This window comes from Schistocerca gregaria, chromosome 5, assembly GCF_023897955.1.
Source record: "Schistocerca gregaria isolate iqSchGreg1 chromosome 5, iqSchGreg1.2, whole genome shotgun sequence".
NCBI lineage: Eukaryota > Metazoa > Arthropoda > Insecta > Orthoptera > Acrididae > Schistocerca > Schistocerca gregaria.
The window spans coordinates 133,379,113-133,385,687 of record NC_064924.1 but is presented as its reverse complement, the minus strand read 5'-3'; the positions used below and the strand labels follow the sequence as shown (position 1 = coordinate 133,385,687).

The 6,575-nt window shown below is 42.3% G+C and overlaps 1 non-coding gene across 1 annotated transcript; it reads right to left on the bottom strand.

Moving 5' to 3' along the window:
* Positions 1-275: 275 nt before the first annotated feature.
* Positions 276-350, bottom strand: Trnas-cga (transfer RNA serine (anticodon CGA)). The gene has a single exon. It is a non-coding gene; the product is annotated as a tRNA-Ser (tRNA).
* Positions 351-6,575: the final 6,225 nt, after the last annotated feature.

Genomic DNA, 6,575 nt, shown 5'->3' with positions numbered 1-6,575 from the left:
GCACTTTCTCTCTAGCACTCAGTTTGAACAGAAAACCAGTACATTGTTGTTTAAAAAATTTTATCCTATGTCAGAATTTTTACTAGACTATGGCAAAAAATACGAAGTAAATCAGTCAAGAAAATTTATAAATTTTTGCTAAAAACAGAACGTTTATTAATCTATCATGCAAAATCGGAAGTCAATTTGTCCAGCAATTTTCTAAATGCAGAATGAGATTTTCACTCTGCAGGGGAGTGTGCGCTGATATGAAACTTCCTGGCAGATTAAAACTGTGTGCCGGGCCGAGACTCGAACTCGGGACCTTTGCCTTTCGCGGGCAAGTGCTCTACCAACTGAGCTACCCAGGCACGACTCACGCCAACGCCCTCCCCCCCCCCCCCCCCGCCCCCGCATCCACGCCCCGCCCCCCCCCACCCCCCCCCACCCCTCTCTTGCGAATTCGAATCATGGCACACAGTTTTAATATGGCGGGAAGTTTCAATTTTCTAAATGTTTATTAACAGCATTTTATATTTATGTGTTACATGTATTAAAATCTATGTATTTTTGTGCGATATATATCAAAAATTACGCAGATTATGCTTGTTTGAATATTTATTAGAGGATCATGTAAAAATCTGCAGTATATTGGTCAAGAACTATTCCTCACTGTTGCTTACAACGTTTCGCTGTTCCACGTAACATTTCTTGATCTGTAAAAAAAGAGGTTCCGGTAATGGATCCACCAAGAGAGGGGAATTGCTCTTGGAGCTCTTAATACGTTAACGCTTTTCTAAGTCGATGAAAAGCCTGAATTTCTCACACCAAGTAGGTATAGTCTTACGTCGTTTCAACGGCAGAAGTTGTTCTCTTGTATCACATCTCGAGAACTCTGGTTTTCATTTTTCTCCCGCCAGAGGTACCTATATGGCGTAGCGATGCGTACCGTCACAGATAACCTGAACATCAGTACAATCTGCAGAGACGGATTCCTGAATGGAAAAGAGTGAAAAGACGTCCTATGATCACGTGTCCGGAAATGCATCGTAGCCACGGTAGATGGTGCAGACAAGTGAAAATTCCTCTGACCACGTGCCGTGTGTTCCTTGTGTGTTAGCGGGTTGTGTGATTGACGCAGCGTACTGTGAACACTTCGGGAACAAGCCAAGATGGTGTTTCTGCACGACCAAGCAGGCGGAAATGGTCGAGAGGCAGCACAGCTATCCCAAAACAAATACGATACCCTTACAGACACCAGCCACATAACATTTCAAATTTTCGGACGTTTGTCTGAAAGAATTCAAGATTACCTTAAGGTCAAAAAGGGCTTGAAATGTTGTGTGATGTGGTTGGTGTCTGTGGGGGGGTTTCTATCTGCTTGGCCGTGCACAAACGCCATCTCGGCTTGTTTCCGACATGAATACGGGACCATTCTGCTGCTTACAGTATACAGCGTCTGTCACATAAAATGCAACACAGGAGGAACTTTCGTTCGTCGGCGCCATCTACCAAGGCAGATACGTATCTGGGCCCATGTGCACACGACCTTTTTTCTTCCATTCCCAGTCAGGAATCTGGCACTGATGATGATTTGTTTTATTATAGTCTGATTTAAAGTAATTGTCACTTGACGTTTGAGCTGCGAAGTTGCGGCGTTGTCATGTCAAGCACTGGCTGGAGGCAGCCGCCGCAACGCATCACTACCCCCTGCGATACAAAATCGTTTTAAACCCTGTATCTCCTACAAAAAGCAAGTAAAAATTTGAAACCCACATATGATATACATCTCTACAATGTCTCTCAATCTGTCAAATATCTATTCTTAATTTCAATTAGGACAAGAGTTACGTTAATTTGTTTGAAACCATTTAAATTCTCGATTTCGCAAACAGCTTCTAACTTATCACGTCATTACTGAAAAACTATTGGTGTCACAGCAAAATATTTTTTCCATTCATTACCTTACAAGTTTTCGTAGTGCAATACGTTTCCTGCACATAAATTTCTGAAAACAGCGTTTTTAAGTAACCCTATCGGTACTAAACTGGAAACAAGTATAAGGTTTAAAATCTCTATCTTTTATAAATATTATGTAAATATTTTGAAATTTGCGTACAGTACCGGTCTCAGTGGAATCTATAAGCGTATCAAATATCTTTTCTTAATTTTACTTACGGCCGTTGTTACATTAACTATTGAAGTGTGAGAAATTTTCTCGTCCGAAAAAGTTTGCTCCTTTACGAGATTGCAAATCTCGAAAACTATTACACACATTCAATAACATCTTTGTGTATGTTGTTATTGTTGTGGTCTTCAGTCCTGAGACTGGTTTGTTGCAGCTCTCCATGCTACTCTATCCTGTGCAAGCTTCTTCATTTCCCAAAACCCACTGCAACCCACATCCTTCTGAATCTGCTTAGTGTAGTCATTTCTTGGTCTCCCTCTACGATTTTTACCCTCTACGCTCCCCTCCAATACTAAATTGGTGATCCCTTGATGCCTCACAACATTTCCTACAAACCGATCCCTTCTTCTGGTCAAGTTGTGCCACAAACTTCTCTTCTCCCCAATCCTATTCAATACTTCCTTATTAGTTATGTGATCTACCCATCTAATCTTCAGCATTCTTCTGTAGCACCACATTTCGAAAGCTTCTATTCTCTTCTTGTCCAAACTATTTATCGTCCATGTTTCACTTCCATACATGGCTACACTCCATACAAATACTTTCAGAAATGACTTCCTGACACTTAAATCTATACTCGATGTTAACAAATTTCTCTTCTTCAGAAACGCTTTCCTTGCCATTGACATAATCAGTTATTTTGTTCCCCAAATAGCCAAACTCCTTTACTACTTTAAGTGTCTCATCTCCCAATCTAATTCCCTCAGCATCACCAGACTTAATTCGACTACATTCCATTATCCTAGTTTTGCTCTTGATAATGTTCATCTTACATCCTCCTTTCAAGACGCTATCCATTCCGTTCAACTGCCCTTCCAAGTCCTTTGCTGTCTCTGACAGAATTACGATGTCATCGGCAAACCTCAAAGTTTTTATTTCTTCTCCATGGATTTTAATACCTACTCCAAATTTTTCTTTTGTTTCCTTTACTGCTTGCTCAATATACAGATTGAATAACATCGGGGACAGGCTACAACCCTGTCTCACTCCCTTCCCAACCACAGCTTCCCTTTCATGTCCCTCGACTCTTATAACTGCCATCTGGTTTCTGTACAAACTGTAAATAGCCTTTCGCTCCCTATATTTTACCTCTGCCACCTTCAGAATTTGAAAGAAAGTATTCCAGTCAACATTGTCAAAAGCTTTCTCTAAGTCTACAAATGCTAGAAACGTAGGTTTGCCCTTGCTTAATCTAGGTTCTAAGATAAGTCGTAGGGTCAGTATTGCCTCACGTGTTCCAACATATCTACGGAATCCAAACTGATCTTCCCCGAGGTCTGCTTCTACTAGTTTTTCCATTCGTCTGTAAAAAATTCGCGTTAGTATTTTGCAGCTGTGACTTATTAAACTGATAGTTCGGTAATTTTCACATCTGTCAACACCTGCTTTTTTTGGGATTGGAATTATTATATTCTTCTTGAAGTCTGAGGCTATTTCGCCTGTCTCATACATCTTGCTCACCAGATGGTACAGTTTTGTCAGGACTGGCTCTCCCAAGGCCGTCAGTAGTTCCAATGGAATGTTGTCTACTCCGGGGGCCTTGTTTCGACTCAGGTCTTTTCAGTGCTCTGTCAAACTCTACACGCAGTATCGTATCTCCCATTTCGTCTTCATCTACATAATATTATCCTCAAGTACATCGCCCTTGTATAGACCCTCTTTATACTCCTTCCACCTTTCTGCTTTCCCTTCTTTGCTTAGAACTGGGTTTCCATCTGAGCTCTTGATGTTCATACAAGTGGTTCTCTTATCTCCAAAGGTCTCTTTAATTTTCCTGTAGGCAGTATCTATCTTACGCCTAGTGAGATAAGCTTCTACATCCTTACATTTGTCCTCTAGCCATCCCTGCTTAGCCATTTTGCACTCCCTGTCGATCTCATTTTTGAGACGTCTGTATTCCTTTTTGCCTGCTTCATTTACTGCATTTTTATATTTTCTCCTTTCATCAATTAAACTCAATATTTCTTCTGTTACCCAAGGATTTCTACTAGCCCTCGTCTTTTTACCTACTTGATCCTCTGCTGCCTTCACTACTTCATCCCTCAAAGCTACCCAATCTTAGTCTACTGTATTTCTTTCCGCCATTCCTGTCATCTTGGTGTATATAAACAATAAAATTGAATTAAAATTCAGTCTAACTTATCGTAAGGAGATGTCCAGAGGTGGACAAACAGTATTTCTTACTCTCACAACAAGAATAAGAATTAATCGAAATAAATTCACAAACGCAATATTTAATGGCAGTAAGTACACTACACACTAATCAGGCAATGCGAAAACACCGCTTAATTCAGAGCCAGTGGAACTATCAGTGTCGCTGCTCGTAATGACAAATATAATCAAGTCTTCGACACTTTGTTGTAAGATACCTTCATTGTTCCATGTGTCTCTCCTTTCACGTGATTCACTACCTTCTGCCAGTCTTCCGATGTCACAATTTCAACTGCCTCTTTCAAAAGGCGTTCAACTTCGCTTAATGTGAATTTCTTATTTTCTGCAGCAATATGCCGTTTCACTTGGGCCCAAATCAGCTCTGCTGCGTTGAAATGGCAATGGTAAGGAGGCAATCTGAGCATTTTATGCCCATATTTTTTTGCTACTTCATCCACAATGTAAATCGCGTTGGCTTGTGTTGCGATACAAATTCTAATAGTTCTGCCCTTCTCAAATTACTGTCGAACTGTACCTTATGATTCTGTAACCAGCTAACAATGTCATTTTTCCTCATTGCCATTATGGGTGCTTTATCTTGTATTACTATGCGATAAGGAGCGTTATCGATAAAAATGATAGATTTTTTTGTTAAGTTCAGGAGCACACAGTCTTCAAATCATTTCGCAAAAGTATTATGGTTCATCTCTTCGTGGTAGTCGGAGGCCTTATTTGAACTGAATAGCAGCAGACAATTTGGAATGAAACCTTTTGATTTTCCGGCATGTGCTACAATTACTCTTTTTCCTCTGTCGATCGGAGCTGTCATACTACCGTTGATGGTACCTTCTGTCGAGCATTTTTTTTATACTGTGTCCTGCATTCACCTGCGTTTCATCAAGCCAAACGATATCATCACAATTTTTCCCCACTAATTCTCTAAGAAAGCGGCATCGCCAGGCTGCAATATCTTGGCGTTCCATTAGTAACTTTCTGCCAAAGATGGATTTATAGCGGAATCCTAACACTTTCACGACTCTTAACAAAGACGATTTACTACCCTGGAACAGGTCAGCCGCTGTGAGGGTAGCATGTAATTTTTTTAGTGCCGGATACTCCTTCCTCGAATAAAATGCGTATATTTGACAACGAATGGCATCTTCCTGAAAAGAGTCAAGTTTTGTGACCCTCTTCTCTAGTCGCCTCTTTTTCCCAGGTGTCTCCAATTTAGATGATTCACTTGAGCCTTCTTTCGTGACTCTCTCCTTGCAGATTCTTATTACTGATCGTTCGCTAACTTGCAGAGCAGCTGCAGTTTTCCCCACCACCTTATCCAAAGCCCTCCTGCTCCCTCTCTTTCTCAAAATACTCCCTTAAGGAACACACATATTCACGCTCCGGACTGCGTATAACGACGCCATGTCCGCCACTTTTTGGAGGTTTCCGAGGAGTGTGCAGCTGCGGCCTCCCTCTCTTGCAACTGCTCTCTCATCAGACATCGTAAACACGCAAAGCTACAAGTCACCCAAATCTCTCACCAGCACGTCTACAACGGCTTGCTGAGGACTGGCTGGCTAGCGCAATGCCTTAGTCAGCTCAGCAGAGCGAAGTGGCAACGCAGTGACAGCCGACAGCGCCGGCTGCCATTGGTTTATTGGTGGCGGGAGCCCTGCATCTACTTTAACTCAGATTATAATGTTGTTGTGTACATAGTTCCGCATAGTCAGTGCGTACACAACTTTCCCACTAGAGCGCGCCCCGCTAAGCACAACAGCGCAGACGCAGTGCTCGTCCATCTCCGCACTACGATATGGTGCTGCCTTAGAGACGGACCAAATTCTGTTTCCGCCGATCCGCGTATTAGTATGTAACGCAGCCAATGTACCGATGTTGAAATGCAATTACGTAACAAAATTTTTGCTTCTCTGGCTCCCTGTTCTGTAGTTTTTGAGTGGGTTTTCCTAACGGGCCGCGGGCGAATGCCACGGGGAGCAACATGTGTTCACCCACAGATATACGCACGCCGGAAGGCAAGGAAGCAGAAAAAAAGGCTTTTCAAGCAAACTTCAAAAGCTTTCTTTTCTTCCCCCGGGAAGGGAGGGATGTTGTGTACATAGTTCTGCATAGTCAGCGTGTACACAACTTTCCCACTAGAGCGCGCCCCACTAAGCACAACAGTGCAGGCGCAGCGCTTGTCCGTCTCCGCACTACGAGATGGCGCTACCTTACACCAAATTCTGCTTCCGCTGATCCACGT